The sequence below is a fragment of the Girardinichthys multiradiatus genome, chromosome 23, assembly GCF_021462225.1.
Source record: "Girardinichthys multiradiatus isolate DD_20200921_A chromosome 23, DD_fGirMul_XY1, whole genome shotgun sequence".
NCBI lineage: Eukaryota > Metazoa > Chordata > Actinopteri > Cyprinodontiformes > Goodeidae > Girardinichthys > Girardinichthys multiradiatus.
The window spans coordinates 39,275,229-39,302,452 of NC_061815.1; the positions used below are offsets into that span (position 1 = coordinate 39,275,229).

A 27,224-nucleotide genomic window follows, 5' to 3' on the forward strand; every position below is an offset into this window, starting at 1 on the left:
GCTCTTGAAGTAATTTTGGTTGGTTTTCCTTTGGTACTGGTGCATTGCACAAAGTGGTTGGAATAATTAGGAAGGAGGAATGCCACCAAAAGTCAAAAGCTAGATGGTTGAAACTTGGACATGATTTCATGTTCAAATAAGAAGAATCCTAACGTTAAATTTCTGGAATCGCCCTGACCTCTTCTCCCAATTCTATGGCAGTGTATGTATATATATATATATAAACCTGTGTGCATATTTTAACACCATGTGGAATAGGGACACTCCATTATAAATTTAAAGGCATTAAAAGCCTGATATTATTATGACATGCATACTCATTATCAATGTCTCTCAAATGACATTCATTGTGTTTGCTTTGTGTTTCGACAGGGGTTGGACAATGAAACTGAAACACCTGGTTTTAGACCACAATAATTTATTAGTATGGTGTAGGGCCTCCTTTTGCGGCCAATACAATGTCAATTCATCTTGGGAATGACATATACAAGTCCTGCACAGTGGTCAGAGGGATTTTAAGCCATTCTTCTTGCAGGATAGTGTCCAGGTCACTACGTGATACTGGTGGAGGAAAACGTTTCCTGACTCGCTCCTCCGAAACACCCCAAAGTGGCTCAATAATATTTAGATCTGGTGACTGTGCAGGCCGTGGGAGATGTTCAACTTCACTTTCATGTTCATCAAACCAATCTTTCACCAGTCTTGCTGTGTGTATTGGTGCATTGTCATCCTGATACACGGCACCGCCTTCAGGATACAATGTTTGAACCATTGGATGCACATGGTCCTCAAGAATGGTTCGGTAGTCCTTGGCAGTGACGCGCCCATCTAGCACAAGTATTGGGCCAAGGAAATGCCATGATAAGGCAGCCCAAACCATCACTGATCCACCCACATGCTTCACTCTGGGCATGCAACAGTCTGGGTGGTACGCTTCTTTGGGGCTTCTCCACACCGTAACTCTCCCGGATGTGGGGAAAACAGTAAAGGTGGACTCATCAGAGAACAATACATGTTTCACATTGTCCACAGCCCAAGATTTGTGCTCCTTGCACCATTGAAACCAACGTTTGGCATTGGCATGAGTGACCAAAGGTTTGGCTATAGAAGCCGTGTATATTGACCCTGTGGAGCTCCCGACGGACAGTTCTGGTGGAAACAGGAGAGTTGAGGTGCACATTTAATTCTGCCGTGATTTGGGCAACCTTGGTTTTATGTTTTTTGGATACAATCCGGGTTAGCACCCGAACATCCCTTTCAGACAGCTTCCTCTTGCGTCCACAGTTAATCCTGTTGGATGTGGTTCGTCCTTCTTGGTGGTATGCTGACATTACCCTGGATACCGTGGCTCTTGATACATCACAAAGACTTGCTGTCTTGGTCACAGATGCGCCAGCAAGACGTGCACCAACAATTTGTCCTCTTTTGAACTCTGGTATGTCACCCATAATGTTGTGTGCATTTCAATATTTTGAGCAAAACTGTGCTCTTACCCTGCTAATTGAACCTTCACACTCTGCTCTTACTGGTGCAATGTGCAATCAATGAAGACTGGCTACCAGGCTGGTCCAATTTAGCCATGAAACTTCCCACACTAAAATGACAGGTGTTTCAGTTTCATTGTCCAACCCCTGTATATACATAATACAGAAGCAAAATATTTCAGTTTTCCCTTGTCAGAGTTGGGATGTTAACAGCATTTATAAACATTTTTGTGCCATAATTCATTTTCTCTTATAGTATATCCAGAGCCAACAATATGCTTCTTTCTCTTTTTGTCCTGCTTTATATTAATGCACATCACAGAAGGAAAAATGGCTGGGAAACCATAGAATAAAAATGTAAAGAGAAGAAAGTCATGTCTCTCAAGGCTGCAGGCCTGACAGAACAAACCTTGTTATACATTAATGATACAACAAACCACTGGGAATTGGGATCCGAATGAATAATTGTATGATTACCTCAAAGCATGTAGGTGTGTGTGTGTGCGTTTGCCTAGCTTGAAATTAAACAAAAGTGAGGAGAGCACTGAGCTGTCTCTGCTTACCAGTCATCATCTGCTTTACAAATCAGAGTTTGCACAGATTAGAAAAAACGGTGGGCTTTTTGGATGGCTACACTGTTTGACTAGCTGGAAAAAATTATCAGGGTTTGTGCACACAATGCACTAAGGCATGCTGAATAGTTTATGGACCAAATTAAAAGGTGTTCTGTTACAGCTACAAGCTGGAAAAGGGGAAATGCATATTATATGTTTTCAACACATTGAAGTGATCACTTAGTACATAATCAACCAAATTAAGTAATTGTGAAATACTTATATTAGGGTTAATTTAAATACACTGATTTCTTTTCACATACGAAACATACGTGAGACGTATTGACAACAAAATCACGATTTAATAATAAATAAAAATATGGGATTAGACGAACTGCTTTAAATTGTGTCAAACATTTATTGGTAAACAGAAAACAATATGTGCAGATGGAAAGTATTGCCTCTGAATGTTTGGACATTGCTTGTGGGGTTCCTCAAGCGTCACTGTTGGGGCCTAGGTAATTAATTACGAATATAAATTACATATGCAAGTAGGTAAGAATATGAAATGTTATTATTTGCAGACAACACTAATGTCTTTTTAGTCAGAGATGATCTGGAACAATTACTCATGAGGTGAACATTTAATTTTGTTCAAAAATGTACAAACTGAAATTGTAGTTTGATGGAATAAGTCTTTAATTCAATTCAGTGTAATTAAATTAAATTAAATTGAATTCAAAAATACTTTATTAATCCCAAAGGGCTCAAAGAGCCGTTGTAGATGCTGATGGCTGTGGGCAGGAAGGATCTCCTGTAGCGCTCCGTCTTACAGCAGATCTGAAGAAGCCTCTGACTGAAGACACTCTGTTGTTGTAGGACAGTCTCATGAAGAGGATGCTCAGGGTTCTCCATGTTATTCATTTAACGAAGAATCCTTCTTTACACAATGATCTCCAGAGGTTCTAAAGGAGTCTCCAGAACAGAACCAGCCTTCTTTATCAGCTTGTTGAGCTTTTTAAGTCCCTGGCTCTGATGCTGCTTCCCCAGCAGATGATGGTAGAAGAGATCACACTTTCCACAACAGACTTATAGAAGATATGCAGCATCTTGCTGCAAACACCAAAGGACCTAAGCTTCCTCAAGAAGTACAGTCTGCTCTGTCCCTTCTTGTAGATGGCTTCACAGTTACATCTCCACTCTAGTCTGTTGTCCATTAAATAATAGTCCATTATTATTAAATAAAACCAAGCACGTCCTGTAGGAAAAAGCTCTCCAAATTCTTTACTGTTCCCTAGTTTTACCTTTCTGAAAGTATTGTGCAGAGATATGGGGAAATAATTAAACAAATTCACAGTCATTAATAACATTGCAAAAATGAGCAATAAGAGGTATCAGTAAGGTTGATTATTTGGATCACACAAAGGCAATATTTATTAAATTTAAATTGTTAAAGTTGACTGACATAGAGGAATTACAAACAGCTATTCTCTTGTTTCAAAATAAATTCATATTGGAAAACATTCAAAAGCTTTTCCTTAAAAAGTAAGCACTTTATAACTTAAGAGACAAATGTGAGTTTAAAACCTGCAAAGTCAGAACTGCAAGAAATACTTTTTGTGCATCGGTACATGGGGTGAAACTATCTAACAGTTTAAATGTGGAGATCAGGCAATGTCCAAACATGAAACAGTTTAATGCATTATTCAAGATGATGGTCATTACAGCATGTGAATATGATAAATAATTATTCAGTTATTAATGCTGATATTATTGTTGTTGTTAATATTAGTCATTGACATTATGAGTTTTTACTGTTAATATCATTAGCACTGTATACTGACACACAGATAACTATGAGTGAACTGGCAGTCAAATAGGAAAAGCACTGTACTATTTATGAATAAATTGGTTGAAAGTATTTATTATGAAATAATGTTATAATTGAGCTAATATCTATAGGACTAGGAAGTGATTGGAATGGTGTTGGTGGAAAAGTGGTTGGTTAAAATAAGCTTATATATATATATATTTATATATCTATATATCTATATATATATATATATATATATATATATATATATATATATATATATATATATATATATATATATATATATATATATATATATATACCTGCTTCTTTTAATGTTTTAATATAGTTTGTACATTAATGTTGTTTTTTTTAAATTATTTGTTTTGTCCTCTTTTATGTTGCTTTCATAATTTTGTCATTTGTTCAATAAATTCAAATTTCAACATACACAGTAATGATAAGATTTGTTTTCTCTTTTTCCTATAGCAAAATCAAGACATTGAAGGCAGCATTTTACTACTACTCCTGCTTAGTTTTTTCTCCTCTATCCTTCACTTTATTCATTTAAAATAAAATAATTTTCTTCATTTTCTGTTATTAAAACACTGTAAACAATCACATTTTATTCATGCAGTAGTACATTTTCAATGAGGTCCTTGGAAAATACCATGCTGTTGGACAAAGCTCAGATATTGTGAAGAAATACAGACCATAATGACAACCGAACATAACAGGGAAGTAGTGAGCCATCACAGACTTCAGGGTCCTCAGAAAAGGTCCTAAGTGAATCCGGGAATAGAACCAGGGAGGGTTCTACCATTCTACAATCAACATCTGTCACTGGTCTGCATATGTGACTGTGCCGGTCACTATGGCACAAACAGCTCGTCCAAGCTGATCCCACAAGGGTTCAGAGTGGTTGTGGTTGGGACAACCAGCAGGCTATTGCACCCTTTCCACTCCAAAATTTTGGAGGCAGTTGTGAATAAAGCCGCTCTGTGGGAAGGGGCTTCAACACCCTGGAAGATATAGTTCTGTCCCTGAGATTAATGATGTAGGATTGCTACTTGTTGAAGAATTGCATCTCGATATCTCTTCTTTGAGATTGCCTCCAATGACAAGCTTCATTTCCAGTGAGGGAGAAGCCATCCTGCACCATCATAACTCTACCAAGAACTATTTGCTGGTGCTATTAGGAATGCATGATATGTCTGCATTAACGTTGGTATCGGTCCAATAAGTAAAACTGGGCTGATTTAACAACCAATGCGCCACCATTTGAAGGGAAATAAACAGGTTTTCCAACTGTGTAAGATTCATTGCCAAGAAGCATGGTTACAAGCAAAGACACAATCGACTGTCTATTTATCTAATATGAAGGGTCTACATAAGACTAACATACAAGAGCATCAGTTTGTATTACATATTCAACATATTCTGCATTTGAACAGGGAGTGAAATGATAGCTATTGTTTCTTTAGTGGGCAGCCAAATTAACCTCCCCAGTGTAGATTTGTTTAATTATTTATTCAATAAAAAACCATACAAGTTTCACTCTACTGTCTGAATTTTACATTCTTTCTTCAGCTCGCATTACATCAAGTAATAATATGAATTAGAAAATTAGCTAATCTTTTTATCTTTAGCGAAGCTTTTGCACATTTTAATCTTGTGTTTGAAATCTAAGGATTATAGTTTCCAAAACGTTTGATCTTAGTGAAAAGAAGTATGCACCAGCAGGTGATTCTTTATTCTCTTGAATATTGTTTTACATTTTTGCAGAAAATGTTTACTGGCATCAGTTTCCAGACTGTATTGTAACTGAAATAAAAAGATAAAAAAAAAAAAAGGAAGTTAGGTTGTTGAAATGTGATTGCTATTGTTTTGTAATCCGTTCTATTAACTGGAACTTGTTGGGTTGAATATTATTTCTGTTAATGACATTGATTAAAGACATAGAAGTCTTTTCTTTTTGCCTCTAATGACACCAAGATGAATTTCCTGCTTTTTCCAAAGCTGTTTGTCATGTTTAATAAAGCAGTGAAAACATGGTGAGCTTTGTAATATGGTTCATTGTCCAGCTGAAATTACAGGATGGATAGTCTGCAGCCACAGAGGGTTGAACATGGCCAGCGTGTGTATGTGCCTCTGCAGATATTCTCAGTTTGTAATAAGCAACTCAATGCATCTGGTGTCTCAGTTTCAAGCACAGGGATGCTAAATGTTTTTTTTTATAGGCACAAAATAAAAGAAGAAAAGGCTGAAATGACAATATGTAAGTGCAAAATGGGAAGGTGAATTGGTGAAAGAACAGATTGATTAAGGGAAAATAGCAAATCTAAAGACTGAATCAAAGTAAAAAAAAGAAGTAAAAACTTTCATCTGGTCCTAGAACTGTGATCCATGTCTAAACAAGGAGGTGTTTTGATGCAGTAATTTTTCCTCGTACTCTTCGTCTTCCGCTTATCCGGGACCGGGTCGCGGGGGCAGTCATTTTTCCTAATATCTACGTATATGTCTCCATAAAAATCCTGTTAGACTAGCTGCTTAAAAAATTAAGTCAAATTTGCCACCAATGGGTATTCTGCATATATGTTGTCTCTACAGATGCTTAAAGGCATGTTTACATGCCTAAGTGGACTGGGTTTATTTAATTCTGTGAATGTAAAAATAGATGTTTTCTCTAAATTCGTATTTGGAAGGTTCATAAAAAAAAAGTTGTCATTAAATGACAACGATTGTGTTGTGCTCCTGGCAAGTGGCTCCTTTTAACCCTATCTCTGCAGCAGATGTCTTTGTTTAGCTAGCTCATCCAAAAAACTTAAAATCAAAGATTTCAAGAGAGATACAAGGACAAACATTTAAATAATAATACAAAAACTGGTTTTTATTATTATTTAAGTAGAGGAACAGAGGAATTTAAATCATAGGTTAGATTTCGAAATGTACGGAGCTCCTAAAGGGACATTGAAGGGAATAAAAACAAAACTGTCTCGTGCGCACTTGATAATTTCTCCAATTAATTGTTTAACTTACAGAGTATTTCAGGCTACTGTGTAAATATCTGATCTAGTTGTGCTATATTTCTAGTTTACTATGACTTTGTTGCATTGGTTTCCAGACATCAACATTATGTTGTTTGAGAGCAACACTTAAAACAAATCTTGAAGTGCTGCAGTCTATTTCGGCGAAAGGCATACAAGAGAGTATTTTTTGTCCTTCAATGTCCTTTTAGGGGTTCCGTAGGAACCAAATCATGGGTTCAGAAAGAGTTTTTGGAGAATGGCTTAAATATAAGACAACAACATGCTGACTCTACTCTTACATATCCTGCTTTTGTTTCAGGCAAGTTTAAAACCAAGTTTAAAAGCAACTTTAAATCAGACAATTTATAATCAGGATATAAAACTATCAAATAAATCAAGATCATTTCAGTATCATCATTGCAACATATCTAAACAACACTAAATATCAATAAAGACAACATCCTCGTGAATTATTGGCATGCTTGGTAAAGATGTGTTAAGAAAACTTTATTTACATAACCTCAGACAAAAAAAAATCTAGGAAAAAACCAACCTTTAGTTTGAGCACATTTATAATAAGAAATAAGAAAAATCTTCAAAAACATCAGTGTTGGATTAATAGGTACTCCTAACTTATTTCATGTAATAAATGAAACTGAAGCATTGTTTAAATTAAAGTACTTTTTAAAAGTTGGTCAGAATATGTAAGAACTCTTAATTAGTAATCAATAAAGATGATGTGACAGACGAAACGTTTTCTTTCTCAGTATTCAAAATGGGAAAGACAAGGAACATGTCATTCAAACAAGTCAGATGTATGTTACATAAGTCAAAAAATGGCTAAACAAGGGTAGATGAAGACCCTAGCAGATTTGGACAACACACACAGCGAGTGTGGAAAAAACAAATCTGGAAAAACTCATTGTTGGAGAACAGCAGCAAACAGTGGCATCTGAAGGTAACCAGGTCTCAGCCTTTTTACAAAGGTACCAGTAGTTCTGGAGGGTGCTGTTTCATCTCATATGATGTTAGTGCTGCTGTCCCCAATAAATAAGCTCAAACTCACTTGCTGATTAATCAAAATTAACATACAGGGAACTTAAAAACTAAACCAAAAAAATGTTTACAAAAGTGAATTTGATTATTTACTTATAACTAAAAGTCAGCACTGTGAGTGTTTCTCCTTTTGGTAAATTAAAAAGAGACGTCACCTACAACAACAAAAAATAATGCAATAGGAAAATATTACTACTAATAATAATCAAAATAGTCTGTAGTCGATTTGCTCTGATTGGACTTTCCAACTTCTAAAAGCTTTTTGATCAATTGTGAGTGTTGATAACTTAATCAGTGACTGACCAGCAGGTCATTGATCTATACTGATGAAGTGAGCAACTATGCTCAGTCACCAATCATTATTGTTTTACCAATTTGCTCAGTTCAATCTGTTCAGTACAACACTTTGACTCACATTATGAAATATCCTGAACTATGTCCTACTTCTTTCAGTTTCTCGTTCTTCTCACTCAGACAAGCATAACAAGTCATATATAATGAATGTATATCTGAAAATACTTAAATGTATTCTGCTAGTGTCACACAAAAACACTCGAAGGCTGGATGCACCCATGGGACAAAGCAAAAAACAGGGACTCCGTCAGTCTTTATTATTGTGTCAGGATCTGATAGATGAACCATGAGGAAGAATACTGCACTGTTACAAAAGTCCCCCACTTTCTGATACACACAAATTGTTTTGAGCACACTTGCCTCTATCCACAAACAAACAGTCACAAACCCAATAAATTGGGACCACTGGCTCTGAAATACACAAATAATTCATATCCGTTTTTCTTCTGCATGCAAAATATTTACCTCTCTGCTTTAATTCTGTTTTCTTGTACTTTTTATTTTTATTTTTTGTTTCTTCTATAATCTTTTTGTGCCCACAGTCACCACTCTATCTCTCCTTGTGTGTTGTGTAACAGCTTTGTTCCTTGTATGCATCTGGGCACAATCTTTTTTTCTCTGTATATTCATGTGTGGATTGATATTCCACAGGGTTTTTTATCCATGTCTTATATAACAGTGCAAAATGTAGAATGGAGTGTTTAATGTTCATCATATAGAGACGCATGAAAGCAGTTCTGTACCACAAATCACCAGACTATGATGTAAAAGAGGGCATGATTCACACATTTCATTATAAACGTGGGCTAATCATAGCGATGAGCCGCTCTCCTATAAGGGGAATTGCTCCTATTAAGGTTTAATATATGTTTTAGCCCTACAGTTGTCACATTTTAAGTATACATTGTATTTCTAAATATAATAAAATCCTTGTTTACCCAAGCTTGCCGCAGGTTAAATTGTTTTAGTAAGTTGAGTCGTTCTTCTAATAAATAAAACGCATAAATGAGTTTATTTGGAGCCAAAACAGCACCAAATCTGCCCTTTGTCTTCATAATAAATTTGTTACAGGAATGAATATCCCTGCAGCTACTGCATATCTTTAGACTTGAAAAGCATTTGTAGTGTGTTCTTCTCAACTGTCTCCCATGACTCTGTAAAAGATGCTGTTATAAGCACCATTTTTACTGATTGGCCTGAAAGTCTTTCAGGGGCACAATTGGAAATGAAGGGGTGGAAGCTGTACTTGCAACTATACTCACAAAAGCAAACATGTTTAGGTTAGCTTGAATTTGAAATCAGATATTTAAATGTACTATTAAAATCAGATAAATCAGACTAAGCGTTTCTTGAAAAAATTCCAAAGATTTCCAATATTAACTCTATTTGCTAAATATCAGAATAATAACAGATAGTTTTTAGAGAATAGTTTATTCTACATTTTAAGTTAACTGCAGGCAAACCTGTGAATGCATTTTAAAGCAACACCTCAAACACCTCTCAGGAATAGAATTATGGACCTCCACAAGTCTAGTTCATGCATGGGTACGAGTTCCAGGTGCCTGAAGGTGCCGGGTAGATCTGTTCAAATGATTAAATGTCAGTATACACCACATGGGAATGTTTTCATGTTCTGTATATGGCCATAATGACTGTCGTATGCAATATAGCAATAGCAAAATACATCTTGCATGCAAAATTTGTAGGACATTATATTACAAGTCAGGAGGAATAGGCCACAACTGCAGCAAACTGTGGGGAGAAAAAATGTTGGAAGTTACTCTAAACGTTTGACCAAAGTCAGACCTCAAACATGACACCAACTGTGCAGATATTAAAAAATGGAATTGAAAGGTTGGCAAACACACACATAATGTTAACACTTTTCTGATACTCCATCACATTTTTACTTAGCCTCCTGCTTAGCAGCAGATGCAACAGCTGTGCAGCTGCAAAATCTTGACTTAGTTCACAAATGATCGCCCTGGTTAAATGATTGCTTCTGTTTTTCATGTTAGACTGGATATTTGGGATGTGCTGATGTGAACAGGTCACAGGCTGCAACCTGTCTGCATAAATCCGCCGTTAAGGACATACAGCACCGTTGGCTCTCATTTAAAAATGCATTAAAAGAGACAAACAAAGCTTATTAGATGGAGAATAATTTTAGTCCCTTCTTCACAGTTGGCTGCTAATGACTGCACCAGGGAATGCATCATGATTAGGATTAATTTATAATTTTCCCTTCCTTAGTGGTGAGCAGAAAAGAATTGTTTGGATTGAAAATTAAATTTAGCAACATCATCATGGAATTTGGATTATTTAGTCATCACCATCTTTTTTTTATACAAGTAATACATAATATCAAGATTAATATTATATGGGTGCAGGTTAATAACTTAATAAGTTGCTTATTTAGATAATTTCGGTAATTTAGTTAAAAAAGTGGAGCTTGTATAGTCCTCGCATTTGGGGAAATAAGTTCTTGTTCCCCTGTTGTTTTTTCAACTTTGCTCAGTTACAAACAAAATCTTATCCCTACATTTTCTGGTAGTTTCATATTAATGAAGATAGACAGAAAATCAACACTGATTCCCTAATTACAAAAAAGTTACAAATTAGTTAGCGTGTCACTGAATGAAAACGTGTTTCCATAGAGCAACAACACCACCAGAACTCTGGGTTTTACAGACCGTGGCAATATGGCTCACTGCCCAGGGCAACATTTCATTAGGGGGTGACACAAGCACTTGGGGAAAAAAAGGTAATTTGTGCCCTAAATGGAGTGTTTTTATTTCTTTTTTGTAACGTCCAGTAAGTCGGGACTGAAAATATACACTGAATGACACTGAAATGTTTATCAGAGTTAATATTCCTAGTCAGTGCTACATTTAAGGGTTATTTTACTAGTGTTTTTAATCTGGACTGCATTTAATCATATCTAGTTTGAAATCTAAAATACAACCAATCTGAACTGAACAGTTGTACACTGAAGTGGGACTCTTTAAAACAAAGTTTAAAATTCTTAATGATTTTTTAGGCACTGGGACGTCTTTATATTAAAAACTGAGTAAAAACCACAAAATATAGACTAGTCAAACCTGGTCTAAGTGACTGTAAAGTGATTAAAGTTCTTTTAAAACATAGTTTTGAATGTCAAACCTGTTTATGCAAACAAAAAAATGACGATCCCTGTTTTTCCCCCCAAAAATAGGGTAATTAAAAGGAAGGACTCCACCAAAGCAGCTTTCACACAAGGACCACCACTGCTGACATATTAGTTGTGTAACTGCCTGTCGGTCTATGAACGCATGACCCAAAATCTTTCATACAAGGTCTCGGGGCATGGGGCAAGAATTATCACGAGAACGTATTATAACACAGTATGCTTTAATGGATTTATATATTGCATCACTTTGCTATAGAAGGCATATGTACTGAACATCTAAATGATTCAAAGGTTTGGGAGAAACGTTTGTTTTCAGCTGAGGCCAAAATCTAGCTGTTTTGCATCAACTCAATAAAGTTTAGATAATATGTTTTTGTTTGTTAAGGAGCAAATTCAAAAAATCAGCAGGAGGATCAAATGCTCAATTTCAAGGAGATTTTACCAGAAAAGGTAATTTCTGAAGAAGCTGAAGGTTCACAGAGCACTGTATCCAAGCATATTGATAGCAAGTTGAATGGAACGATAAACTGTGGTACAAAAAAGGTGTACAGACAACAAGAATAACCAAAGCATTAAAAGGGTTGTGAAGTAAAGATTGTTCAAGAGTGGATGTTGGCTACTGTTGCAACATCCTGATTCAGAGACAATGTCAAAACAGTGTTACCTGGTTAAGCATAAAAGAGATCGGGGTGTGGCTCAGTACACCTGTTGCATTTTATTTTGAAATCAAGGTCCCGGAGATTGGAAGGAGAATGGAGAGGGACAGGATCCAAGCTCTTTGAGGTTTAGTGGGAAGTTTCCAAACTGTCCTGGTCCTAAACCCCAGAGAATCTATGGAGTATTGTCAAGTGCAAGAAAAGAGACATCAGACATTAAATTAAATGCAATGTCCCCACCACCACCAATAAAGTATTGCTTTGTAACACCCTTAAAATTGGCATCCCTGAAACCAAGACCTAAACATAGCAAACCGAGTAAGAACACAAAACCATAAATTAATCTATTTCAATTATTTTCTGTGTGGCTTATGTTAAGATTTAAAAAAATTCTATATACTAACCAAAAGCTGTGGAGCTGTGTCAACTTCGCTCATCACATAATTTAATTATCTTTGCCAGGTTTCGCAACATCTCTGCAACTGACAAAGAAAGAAACAGAGAGTGAAAACCAGAGCTGTACTGAAAGCCTCACTGTGCCTCGAGGCTACAAGCTCCCAAGCTCCTTAAACAGCAGAAATGCTGCACATATTCCATACATTAATTAATCATTGAGGCAAAAACGCTCTCTGTAACCTCCCTGTCTAATTGGAGTTGAAATTTTGTTTGAACTGAGCAATTGTTTGCGATTTAGCTTTGAAGAAAATGTTGTGAGGTAATTGAGATTAGCAAAAAAATATATTTAGCGTGAGAACAAAGCAAAAAGTAACACAAAACTCAGGTGTTGTTTTCATATTTTTGTCTTCAACACTAATTGGGATTCTTTGCCTCAGCACCCAGAAGTGATGTGCCATATCTGTTCAGAACCATTTTCATGGATGTTGTTTTATACCTCTGCAGCTGCAGCGGAAATCTATGCATTCATAGTTATATCAAAGATCCCTCTCTCTAGTGTTGGTTTGCATATTTTACCTTTAATGAATCCTTTTTCATGAAGGAAACACAGGAAATGAAAATATCTGGAGCCTTTATGTTGCATGTATCCATGCAAAGGACACATCATGAACTGCTTGGTATCAAAGTTGTTTTGAAGGGACTAAAAGCCGTTTAGGCTTGCCGGTACCTTGATTCTGCATAGATTCTGCTACTGGCACATTGTGCGGTGTAGCGGATCAGTCGGGTCTCCCCCACAGCGAGCTCTGCACGGAGGTCCTCGGCTTGTGAACGACTGTCTGTGGCTGGGTCATACTTCTTCTCAATAGAGGGGTAGGGTTAAGGAGATCTGCTTTTTCAAAATAAAATGTCATGTAAGAGACATCTAGATTTATCAAACCAAGTCTCCGTGGTCCAGTTCTGATGCTCACATTGCCATTGTTGAGGATTTTGGTGGTGAACAGCCTTAAACAATACAACCTGTGACCTACTGTGTGTTCTGACACCCCGAACAAAATTAACATCAATGGGAGACAGGATGTTCTCTTCAGTCTGCCCCAGCTTATGGAATGAGCTTCTGGAATACCTGAAAGTACCACAGCCTATCAAATCTTTTAAAAAAGAAAACATTTTTGTTTTTAGGGTTTTAATATCTTACCGTGACATGTTTATATGTTACATGTTTTATATGTTATATTTTTAAATGTTGGTTCATGTTTTTATTGTCACTTTGTAGCACTTTGAGATTTACATATAAAGTGAATTATAAATAAAATGTATCATTATTATAACCTTTCCATCAGAATCAGTGTTAACTTCTTCAGAAAATGGAACTACCATAGCTTGTTTATCAGATCAGAGTACATAGACCAGTGTTTGTGCCACATGTCCATTGGTGATCCCTTGCCAACCCATGACATGTGTCTGGGTCACTGCTGTTCCTTCCTTGGATCTGTTTTGATAGAAATTTACTGCTGCACACCAGTAACACTCCAATAGTGTTCCAGTTTTGAAGATGCACTGACCCAGTTATCTAGGCATCATAATTCAAGAGGCACCACCTTTTTAAACTATCTCATATCCTTATGCAAATCTAAATGCAGCAGCTTTAAGGGTAAAATGTTTAGATAATTATGGGTATTCAATTAACCGATTAGTGGTCATAAAGTCTTGCCTTGTAAGTGGACTTTTGCATTGATTTATGATGTATTTATCTCAAGAAGTTGTAAATGTTGGTTTATGTGTTGTATGCTGATTAGTATGTCCATTGCTACATATCATAAACATTTGCAAATTACATTGTGCTATCATTATCTTCATATCACTACGGCCAAATCCTTAATAAATCAACGCTCAGAAAGCAAATACTATTAGCTAAAGCAAAAATTTAGACTGTAAATAGCTAACGAGAGTAGTTAGAGTCAATGTTAGAGCACTACAGGCTCTGATTAAATGAAATGTTGACTACTCAGCTACAAAAAAATATTTTTATGGCATGATTGTGTTATTGTATTGTATATCCGCTCCTCCTCTTGTTTGCAAGCCAAGATGTAAATCAACATCATGGCCAAAATTTGTTTTCATAGATAAATCCATATGAAATATCTATTTCTGGACATTGCGTAGCAGTCCGCACAGAGGGAATGTTGCAGACTGAGCTGCCCTTGCTCAGAAATATATTTAATTTTGCCAGAGTAAGCCCCGCCGAGTTCAAGCTCCTGCATAAAAAAAAACTCCACCTATTTAAGTTTATAGTTCACAGTAAATGTTAACACCACCACGATCATTTGAATTAAACCATTTACACCACTGATCCTAAACGAGTTGCTTGTATATCACAGGAGACAAATAGAATTATTCAAATTAGTCTCTGACAAATGGAAAGAGACACCAGATTTAATAATATTCCTGCCTGCAACTCTTGTAATTCTCTTTACATTTTATTAGCAGCATAAATCATAAAGAAGACATGGGCTTGGGCAGTCATTTACTGCTTATGTCTCCCTGTAACACTGTTGCAGTTTTTTTTATTGAAGGACATTAAGTCAGGCAGAACTTGGCAACATGGATTGAAGAAAAAACCTCTAATCTTATATTTTTCCTCCACAGTTTACCAAAATTCACAACATGGCATAATACCTCTGTGACGGCTTCAATCATGTACAAATCCTACCCGTGCAAAGACAATGTAAGTTATTAAAGCAAACATGGCTGGAAGAAAAGTCCCATCATGTCGATGTCCAATGACCATGTCAAAAGCTACAGATTGTAAAAGGAAATCAAACCAGTGCAAAATGTGGGGAACTGTAACTCCCATCTCTACATACGGTTTGTCCAGAACTACGAGAAGCTTTACTAAGGCTCTTTTTTTGCATCAGGATTGTTGTTTAGTTTTATTTAATTTCTTTTCCGGAAAGTTTAACACCCAAGGCCTCTCACTTTGTTCGCTGGTGTAACAGCATCCTAATCCTGTGTGTGATGTCTGCAAATAACAGCATGTTGAGTCTATTATGTGTTGCAAACACAGGAAGGGCTGCGTGCACTCCATCCACATTAGCCCATTTGTATTGATTAATGCAGGCATTGTCATCAAGCTTTTTTGCTCACATTGAGCACACACACAGACACATGTTGAGGCAGACATGCTTTAAGCAAAAACAAAAACACAATCTGGAATGAGATAATTTTCCTTGTTTTTCCTCAGACAATTACGGGCCTTTTTATTGGTGTTATTCTAAGATGACACTTTAAAAAGGCTAGAAATGTGTTGGTGATGAGTGCCTTTCGAATTCAGAAAATTCGTATTTCTGGATTTAGAGACATGTGCATACCTTTTTATAATTTTTGTTCCTCTTTTGAACCCTGAAAAAAATAATATTTACAATAACATTTAGTTTATACAGAGGAAAATCTTTACAAATTCACTGTTAATCAGTCAAATAAGTAATCTATTTCTGCAGACTTAGAAGTTTCTGTAGTCTCTTATTATGTTTCAATTCTGTATCTTTTTAGCTCATCATCTGGGTTTTTAATGTCATAATCTACCAATTTAAACTGTAAGATCTACAAGTTCATTTCTTAATGCTGTTAAATGTGCAGTGATTGGCTCCTCTGGTATAAGTATCTGTAACAGATATTGTAAAGTTCTGACCTTTCGATTTCGAAAGGTCAGAACCCTAACCCTAACCCTTCGAGCCAATTCTGATCTTTAGGAGTTAACAACTGGGTACAAACATAATACAATAAAAAGCTCTACTTTGTGCTTGTGTGTTAGTTTTGTGGATCAATCAGTGATTTTACTGTAACTACAAAGAGGCATTTCTGTCATTATCGCTCAGTTATTAATAAGAGGCAAAGTCACAGTCTGCAGTAAGATTGTCACTAATATGTTACGTTCTGAGTTTGGATCGGACCAAAGTGCAGACAAGAGCTGGGCAGCTGCATGTTGTAAGACGTATTCGGTTTTTATTCCAGAGGTTTTTACTGCTGACCTCGACTGGGGACATTATCGGGCGGTGGAAGGAGTACTTCGAGGATCTCCTCAATCCTGCCAACACGCATTCCCTGGTGGAAACAGAGGCTGAGGACTCAGGGTTGGACTCCTTCATCACCCAGGCTGAAGTCACCGAGGTGGTTAAAAAGCTCCGCGGTGGCAGGGCTTCGGGGGTGGATGAGATCTGCCCTGAGTACCTCAAGTCTTTGGATGTTGTGGGGCTGTCATGGTTGACAAGCCTCTTCAACACTGCGTGGCGGACGGGGACAGTGCCTTTGGATTGGCAGACTGGGGTGGTGGTCCCCCTTCATAAGAAGGGTGACGGGAGGGTGTGTTCCAACTACAGGGGGATCACACTCCTCAGCCTCCCTGGTAAGGCCTACACCAGGGTATTGGAGAGGAGAGTCCGACCGATAGTCGAACCCCGGCTTCAGGAGGAGCAGTGTGGTTTTCGTCTCGGCCGTGGAACACTGGACCATCTCTATACCCTCTACAGGGTACTCGAGGGTTCATGGGAGTTTGCCCAACCGGTTCACATGTGTTTTGTGGACCTGGAGAAAGCATTCGACTGTGTCCCTCGTGATGCCCTGTGGGGGTTTCTCCAGAAGTATGGAATCGGGGGCCCTTTACTAGGGGCCATCCGGTCTCTGTACAAGCGGAGCAGGAGTTTGGTTCCCATTGCCGGCACTAAGTCGGACCTGTTCCCGGTGCATGTTGGACTCCGGCAGGGCTGCCCTTTGTCACCCGTCCTGTTATTAACTTTTATGGACTGGATTTCTAGGCGCAGCCAAGGGCCAGAAGGGGTCTGGTTTGGGGACCAGAGGATTTTGTCTCTTCTTTTTGCAGATGACGTGGTCCTGCTGGCCCCCTCTAGCTAAGACCTAAAGCATGCACTAGGATGGTTCGCAGCCAAGTGTGAAGCAGCAGGGATGAAAATCAGCTCCTCCAAATCCGAGGCCATGGTTCTCGACTGGAAAAGGGTGGCTTGTCCTCTTCAGGTTGGAGGGGAGTTCCTGCCTCAAGTGGAGGGGTTTAAGTATCTCAGGGTCTTGTTCACGAGTGAGGGAAGAATGGAGCGGGAGATCGACAGATGGATCGGTGCAGCTGCCACAGTAATGGGGGCGCTGTGCCGGTCCGTTGTGGTGAAGAGAGAGCTGAACCGAAAAGCAAAGCTCTCAATTTACTGGTCGGTCTACGTTCCTACCCTCACCTATGGCCATGAACTTTGGGTCATGACCGAAAGAACGAGATCCCGGATACAAGCGGCTAAAATGAGCTTCCTCCGTAGGGTGGCCGGGCACTCCCTTAGAGATAGGGTGAGGAGCTCGGCCATCTGGGAGGAGCTCGGAGTAGAGCCGCTGCTCCTCCACATCGAGAGGAGCCAGTTGAGGTGGCTCAGGCATCTATACCGAATGCCTCCTGGACGCCTTCCTCGGGAGGTGTTCCAGGCACGTCCCACCGGGAGGAGGCCCAGGGGACGGCCCAGGACACGCTGGAGGGACTATGTCTCTCGACTGGCCTGGGAACGCCTTGGGCTCCCCCCGGAGGAGCTGGAGGAGGTGTCTGGGGAGAGGGACGTCTGGCCATCTCTGCTGAGTCTGCGGCCCCCGCGACCCGGTACCGGATAAAGTGGAAGACGACGAGTACGAGGTTTTTACAAAAAACCTAGCAAAATTCACTGCAGGAATTAACAAGAGTCGAGACCAAAACTTACATAAGTATTCTCTGCAGGAACGTAGCAAAACAGAATCAGGGGAGTAATGGAAGGAACCAGCAAAGCACAATGAAACAAAACCAACTAATATACAGATGGAGATAAAGGCAGGTAATCAAAGGAACTAAGAACAGGTGTGACAAGGAGGCAAGGAGACAGAAGGAACAGGTGAAACAAATACAAAAACGGAGCAAGGGCGAAGTGACTAAAAAAACAATAAAGAGAACCTGATTACAAAAGTAAACAAACTTAACCACACTGACTGAACTGACAGGAAAGGGAACAGAATGAGAGAACCAGAACAAGTACAAACTAAAGCTAACCTATAAGGAAGAGCTGGAAAGAGAACAAATCTAACATAAAATTGACTGGAGAAATAAACTAACAAAACTGCTAAGGCCAAAGAATAAAGATACCCAACTGAAAAGCAAAACACAAAGCCAATCAGATTCCAAAATGTCAACCCCTGACATAATATTTCTAAACATAGACAAAATGATATCACCGCTGACATTCTTCGCTGTGTTTAGCATTTTATATCAATAATTATCACAGTTACCAATACTAGTAAGCGACTTCGCTGCAAACCCGCTGTTCTGTGCTGACGTCCCATCCCTATTCGAAAGTAGCAACGTGGAGGAATAGCTGACTTGCATCGATGGAAAATAAGTGATAAGAAGCTTGTGGTAAGTTTCCTCATCACAAGCTTCTCACAGCTTTGTTGTGTCCTCTGACTTCACTTTAGATTACCTCGACTCTAAGCGTAAAACTGGCCGATTTTACCCGCCAGCCGATTTCTCACTACATCTCTAAACAAACTCATCGGTGCCACAGTTATAGGTACCCCAAACATCCATCCATCCATCCAGCTGGTGCCTATCTGCAGCCATCATTGGGCGAGAGGCGGGGTACACCCTGCATAGAACACTAACCCATCACAGGGAGACACAGAGATACACTGGACAAACAACTATGCCCATGTATGCACCAGCATGCAAGCATACGGGTTTACATGCAAACTCCATGCAGAAAGACCCCGGCTGGGATTTAAACCCAGCACCAGTGCTAACAATATTAAAGCCTGTATCCTAAACAATTCTTCTAAAGTGGATATAACAGAGGCATATATTAAAATTCACACTTCTACATTTTTAAGTAGATCAGAGTTTCTAGAAACATTAAATAACTGATCCATGACTTCTTTTTCCACGTTCAGAAATGGGAAGTGTCAAGGGGGCTCCCTTCGCTTAGCTACCCTACTTCTCAAAAACATGCTCATATCTAAGTTTAAAACAGCTTGAACTATGACAAACAATGCTGGTCTGCAAGACCCAAGTTTATTTTGTCACCGCACACAGTCAGCAGGATGCCACAGGAAGTAATAAGTCTTGAAAGCTCATTGTTAGATAACTGCAGCAAAAAATTACAAACACTTATTTCAAGGTTTTGGTACACATCTTTTCTAGGCTTACCAATAATTGGAGGGTGCTGTGAAAGAAAGCAAAACCTATAATGGTTGATCAATATTGTTTCATAACAGAGAACTAGTCAGCTGGAGAATATTTGACTTCAACATTAATCTTCTCTCTGCAAAGACAGAGATGCCCAGCTTTCTTTACTGTTTATTATTTCAATGGAAAACGTCTCTGACATCTTCTATTCTAATGCTGCAGAACCTGCCCCATATATAGTAGCTCTTAAATTACTTTGGAGGTGTTTCCTGCAGAGAGAGAATCCCATCCTAGCAGATGTTTAGTGTAGCCTACCTGCAGCCTAGCAGAGCGGGGGATTTTCCTGGCAGCAGCTGTCATGTTAAGACAATTTCATTAAGTGCAAGTGGTTCTTTATTTGTCTCACCTGCTGTGTGTACGTAGTGGAAGCAGCAGCAATCTGTGCTCGTTCCTGCATGTTTCCAGTGTGAGTCCCAGCAATAGTGTTTGAAGCATTCTGAATCTTCTCTGCAAAACTGCCAAGGTCATCCTTTGATGGATGACATTGTTTGGACTTTTCCCAGACCTGGGTTATTACTGACATAAAATAGGGACCTTTTTAAATCAGTGTGTTTTTTAACCTTTTTTTTTAGAGTGAAAGGCTGTTCTTTTGGGAGGCAACAGTAAAACATTCCTCCTCTTATTCAATTACCACTACAAACTGAGTTGGAAGGGGCAACAAGAGACTAGAGGATATTATGGTCTGTTTCACTCAGATTTGCTTGTGAACTCTGAAATATACTCCTACCACCCCAATTGCTTTTCCTCTAAGTATTAAGGCATTCCTCATATCTTGTTCTAGAACTAGACTCCCACAAAATAGTACATGATCCTTCATGTTGTAGAACATATCTGTGCCCATTCAATTTGGAGCAAATTGCCATACAGTGATTTTGTCACTATATGGCATTGTTGTTGATAAAGTGCTAATGGTGAAGGCTGAGAGATCATGGGTGAATCTTTTGGTGTCCTCATCATTTAGCATTATCCTACCTGATTAGATTAGACCTGAACCCTTTAACCGTTTCTTTATTTATACTTAAGATGCCATCTGAATATCAATTCAGCCCACCCCCCCCCAAATAGGAGCTATATCTAGGCGTACCTCTCTTCAGTCAACCTTATTATCTCAGATGTGACGTGCGGGCAAATTGTGATGTACAGGCGTAATGATATCTGAGTGCAGGCCCATGGTGTGTGTAATTGAAATGCCAGGAAACCTTGACAATGCCCTCATCCCTCAGGTGCCAGCTGTGCCATTTATGCAGGAGCTGTCCTGCCCTCAAACATTTTTACACTGCTGGGTGGTGGTACGCACTTAGGATAATCATTTTCTGGATTTATGTCTGTAGTTTTTACTGACAAACTTTCAGTAATTCTACAACTATTTCATTTTCTCTTAAGCATGCCACAACATTCAGAATATTATCTAATATATCTAACAGTATTCTATGTTCATTTCCCACTGAGAAATCCTATTTTGAGCTATTCTTTCAACACTGCTTGTAATGTTGTGCTTTAACAGTGATTTCTACAGGTACACCTGGTGCTGTACCTGTAGCTTTTTAGTAATAGTTCATGTTGTTGAAGGAGTCATGGTCATGCCACAAGACCCCAAAAACTTACAAATGAAGGCAATAGGAGGTATCCTGAAGACATATCTGAAGCACCTCAACTCCTCTCGATGGGGAGAAGGTGTTGTATGGGAAGAAACCTCTGCCATCAGAAACTGAATTTGAATTGCTCAGACTGAATCTGTATTTGCGTAATGTGAAATTAAATTCATTCGTTTGAAAATGAATTTCACTAAACTGAAATTGAATTTGCTATGAAACGGAATTTAATGGCTTGAAACTGAATTCATTTGGTTTTAAAATGCCTTTCTTTGTATTACAAATTCAGGTCCTTGAGGATAGCCACAGATTAATCAAACACAGATCCATCGATTTATGTTTCACATCAGGTTAAACTTCCTTTATGGCATTTTGAGCTGGAGCAGTGGAGCTACATGAGCTTGGCGGAGGTCAATCACCAAGTAAAATGACCATCTATAAGAACCGTGAGGTAAACAAATGATGGTCAAACACATTAGCTAAACATGCCAAATTATCATAGTGTCCCTCTGGTGTTACGTCGGTCTGCGTTTCCCCCGCCCTTACCTCAGCGTAACTTCTGTTGCCTAGCAACCATGTTAGCGTGAAGCACAAAGCTGTGAAGAAGAACAAACAGAGCCTCAAGGTTAATAACACTGTTTCCACTGTAAATAACTACATGGCTTTCATTTACCCTTTTACATACTGCTGGTGGCTTATAATCCCATTTTGTTCAAAATGCTTTTGTTTTATGATCTTGTTCATTATTCAGCCATTTAAAATGTTCAAAATAATTTTTGTGTTCATAGAAAGTCAGTACAGTAGATAAAATACATTGATGACAAATACCATTTGTTTAATTTATTTGTAAAGCTTTTAACAACTTAAACGCTAACATATTAACTTTAGAAACAAATTTTAAATCAGCTTATTTGTAGAGAATACTAATACTAATAATATTATAATAAATAAACCAAACCTTAATATTAGATTTCATCTGACTGAATTATATCTGCTCAACTTCCACACATTGGGGAAGCCCAGCGGGAGTTTGAAAACAATGTTCCGGGGGTCAGCTGTTCTCTCGGGGTTTAGCGCACCTCAACCACCCGGTCAGCTGACAGCTGGCGGGGCGAGCGGCTGCTGGGGCAGCGGACGTATACGTCGGCGCATTTGTGCAATTAAGCGATATCTTGATAAACTGATCAGATATTTCAGGTTTACACAGCTACATTCTTGTCTAAACACATTGTAAAGGTTCAGTTTGTTTTACAGAATGCGTAGCTTTTCTCTCTCCGCCGGCCTTTGCTACTTCCGTTTGAACAAATACTTCGACCCGCAATGAATCATGGGATAGGATGGGCCTTCAAATCTGGGGAAAAGAAGGACGCATTTGTCGGCCACATTTGAAGGAGCCTTGGAAGTGACATAATCGGCTTACAAATGCGACCTTCAAAGGATGCAGCCTCTGGATTTGAACACAACAATAGTGAATGACATCCACAAATCAGTACATCTGTGTTTGATTAATCCGTGGCTTCTAGGACTGTGTGACACAAAAAAATGAATTTTGGAAGTGAAACTGAATTATAAAACTGAAAGTGAAAGGAATAAAACTGAATTTCAATACAAAGCAAAGCAATTTACATAGCAAACAAATTCAGTTTGAAACCATTAAATTCAGTTTCAGTTTAGTGAAATTCATTTTCAACCCAATGCATTTAATGTCAAATTACGCAAATACAGATTCAGTGTAAGCAATTCAAATTCAGTTTTTGATGGCACAAGTTTCTTCCCAGAGTCTTGCTCTAAGCTGAACTCAGACCCAATAACCTTGCTCCATATATTAAGTTGAAGGCTTAGTCCAGCCTGACAGAGGAAGCTTATTTGAGCTGCTTGTATCCAGGACCTTGAATCTCTTGAATCTGCTGGAGGCAGAAACGGACCACCAACCCAGAAGGATTAGTCTATTTAGTACAAACTAAGAACCATGGCCAATTTATGCTGCAGGTAATTGATGTGCCCAAACCCCAACCTTCACCTGCCACCGAGCAACTGACCTTAGTGGTCCTCTCCTCATGTAGGGTTTACCTCCTAAAGTCCTACCATATCCAATCTTTTTCCTGAGATATTTGCAAAATAATATTTCTTATCAATTTACCACTTTCTTATGATTTATTTTGGAAGACAAAACTTGAATGAAGTAGTGGTGAATGCTTTTTGCCCCCCTGTTTAAACATTCTAAGGACAATCACTGCAGTATGGCTGTAAATTTCACTGAGGACTCATCTTAGTACAGAGATTATCTTATCCCTGTTAAACACGGTGAAACTGGTTTATTTTTTATTATTCTGTGTTGTTTTCAAACAGTACATTTTAGATTTAAGTGTGAAAAGACAAAACCCATGTTTGTTGTCAGTGTTACTTGCAAATATGCTTTAAATCTGACAAATATGCTGGGAATCAGTTTGCTTTCTCACTAGCAGGTTTCTGTTTACATCTACAGGTCCTTCTCAAAATATTAGCATATTGTGATAAAGTTCATTATTTTCCATAATGTCATGATGAAAATGTAACATTCATATATTTTAGATTCATTGCACACTAACTGAAATATTTCAGGTATTTTATTGTCTTAATACAGATGATTTTGGCATACAGCTCATGAAAACCCAAAATTCCTGTCTCACAAAATTAGCATATCATTAAAAGGGTCTCTAAACGAGCTATGAACCTAATCATCTGAATCAACAAGTTAACTCTAAACACCTGCAAAAGATTCCTGAGGCCTTCAAAACTCCCAGCCTGGTTCATCACTCAAAACCCCAATCATGGGTAAGACTGCCGACCTGACTGCTGTCCAGAAGGCCACTATTGACACCCTAAAGCAAGAGGGTAAGACACAGAAAGAAATTTCTGAACGAATAGGCTGTTCCCAGAGTGCTTTATCAAGGTACCTCTGTGGGAAGTCTGTGGGAAGGAAAAAGTGTGGCAGAAAACGCTGCACAACGAGAAGAGGTGACCGGACCCTGAGGAAGATTGTGGAGAAGGGCCGATTCCAGTCCTTGGGGGACCTGCGGAAGCAGTGGACTGAGTCTGGAGTAGAAACATCCAGAGCCACCGTGCACAGGCGTGTGCAGGAAATGGGCTACAGGTGCCGCATTCCCCAGGTCAAGCCACTTTTGAACCAGAAACAGCGGCAGAAGCGCCTGACCTGGGCTACAGAGAAGCAGCACTGGACTGTTGCTCAGTGGTCCAAAGTACTTTTTTCAGATGAAAGCAAATTCTGCATGTCATTTGGAAATCAAGGTGCCAGAGTCTGGAGGAAGACTGGGGAGAAGGAAATGCCCGAAGTCCAGTGTCAAGTACCCACAGTCAGTGATGGTCTGGGATGCCGTGTCAGCTGCTGGTGTTGGTCCACTGTGTTTTATCAAGGGCAGGGTCAATGCAGCTAGCTATCAGGAGATTTTGGAGCACTTCATGCTTCCATCTGCTGAAAAGTTTTATGGAGATGAAGATTTCATTTTTCAGCACGACCTGGCACCTGCTCACAGTGCCAAAACCACTGGTAAATGGTTTACTGACCATGGTATCACTGTGCTCAATTGGCCTGCCAACTCTCCTGACCTGAACCCCATAGAGAATCTGTGGGATATTGTGAAGAGAACGTTGAGAGACTCAAGACCCAACACTCTGGATGAGCTAAAGGCCGCTATCGAAGCATCCTGGGCCTCCATAAGACCTCAGCAGTGCCACAGGCTGATTGCCTCCATGCCACGCCGCATTGAAGCAGTCATTTCTGCAAAAGGATTCCCGACCAAGTATTGAATGCATAACTGTACATGATTATTTGAAGGTTGACGTTTTTTGTATTAAAAACACTTTTCTTTTATTGGTCGGATGAAATATGCTAATTTTGTGAGATAGGAATTTTGGGTTTTTATGAGCTGTATGCCAAAATCATCCATATTAAGACAATAAAAGACCTGAAATATTTCAGTTAGTGTGCAATGAATCTAAACTATATGAATGTTAAATTTTCATCATGACATTATGGAAAATAATGAACTTTATCACAATGTGCTAATATTTTGAGAAGGACCTGTATATTTACCATCTCTAATCGCCTCAGCATATGAATTGCTGCAATCATTGACTTGTTACCGCTGTGGTGTCTGCACACAAGACAAACAAAGCAGGGAAAATGTCACACTGAGTAACTGTCTCAATAAAATAAATCTGAATAATAATATTACAGAATTAAAATCAGCAAATCAAATTTCCCCTCACTACCTGCTTTGTGTTAATTGAATCCAGCTAATTTATTAAACCAAAATCATTATATATTATTAACTTTCTGCTGTCAGAAGTCAAAGGGGAGTTGTTTAAAGGTTATTAATGATAAATGCTGTAGTGCAACATTTAAGGAGTTGATGTGGTGACTTTGAATTTCAGTCCTAAGCAGTTTACCGCTTACTCTGGCTTGGTTTAAATTAGTTTTACTGACAATTCTACCAATTAATGGAACAGGACATATTTGCCCAAATCCTGACTGAAGATGTTTCTATATAGTTGTTTGGATTTCTAAGAGATACAGTTGTGGTTATAATGTTACAAACACTCATCATAGGCTTGACTCCACATTTTAAAAAAGTAAGAGAATTTGTGTTTAATTGATTATTTCTTGCTCTAAACAATACAATGAATCCTATAATGTTAAACAACGTTATTTCCCAATAAATGGTGCTGCATTTGTAAGTAAAACACATTGTTAGGCTGAGCAGCAGAGTATTATTAAAACAAATAAATAACCGACCAAACACAAATGTTCTATTTTTTCTGACGTTTATACTAAGAAAAGTTGTCTTACAAAGTTGTACATTTTCTTAATTAAATGCCTTTTAGACTATTCAATATCCTTCTTAAAGGGGACATATCATGCTTTTAAATCCTTCCTTTTCACACTTCAATTATTTAGCTGTGGTCTATATAAAGTAGAACTGCATGGCTTTAGTCTGAATTCCTTGTTATTGTAGTTCTGCTGGTCCCTCTCTTTCCCCTGTTCTGAGATGCGTCTGAGAGCAACTCGTTTGGGTGTCGTCTCTTTAAATGCTGAGACAGCATTTCACACCCCGAAAATAAAGTTTGATGACAGAGAAAACTGTATGGCCCGAAAAATATGACTCAAACTGAATATAAAGATATCTCCGCAACATCTGGAGAGACTAAATTCAACTTTTCTGCTCTCTTACAGACTCCAAGTATAGAACAGAATGTATTTAAGGGCTAAAAAAGTGGATTTTACATGACATGTCCCCTTTAAAGTTTTGGTTTCCTTGCATGCACCCAACTTTAAAGCATAGTCTACAAATTTTCAATACAACTGAGGTCAGAGCTTTCAGGAGGTCATTCCAAAAGCTGGATGTTAGGCTGCTTTACCCATTCCAAAACCAGTTTAGATGTGTGTTTGGGATCATTGTCCTGTTTAAACACTCAATTGTGCCCCAGTTTTCAATCTTCCTGATTTGAGTTGAAGTTTAGTAGTAGTCCTACTTTCATTGAAATGGTAAACGGTAAATGATCATGAATCGTCATTCAATCCACTTTCTGCAAAGCACAAATAGAAAAAAAAGTCACCCGGCATGATGCTACCACCACCATGCTTGACAGATGGTACAGTGCTTTTAGGTTTGAATGTCTCACCTTGACTCCTCTAAACATTCTTTATGTCGTTGTGTCCACATAACACAATCTTTGTCTCAACTGTCCATGCACCTCATCTTCAGAAGCCATTCACTTCACACTTGTCGGCAGAATAATATGGAGAAAAAATCTTGGAGAGGGCTCTAAATGACTTCCCCCATACATGTAAATCTGCAGTTCCCCT

General features: G+C 38.5%; 1 protein-coding gene across 1 annotated transcript in view; it reads left to right on the forward strand.

Annotated features, from left to right (window-relative positions):
- drp2 (dystrophin related protein 2) overlaps positions 1–27,224 on the forward strand; it is a 387,952-nt gene that overhangs the window by 236,734 nt on the left and 123,994 nt on the right. The window lies entirely within an intron of this gene.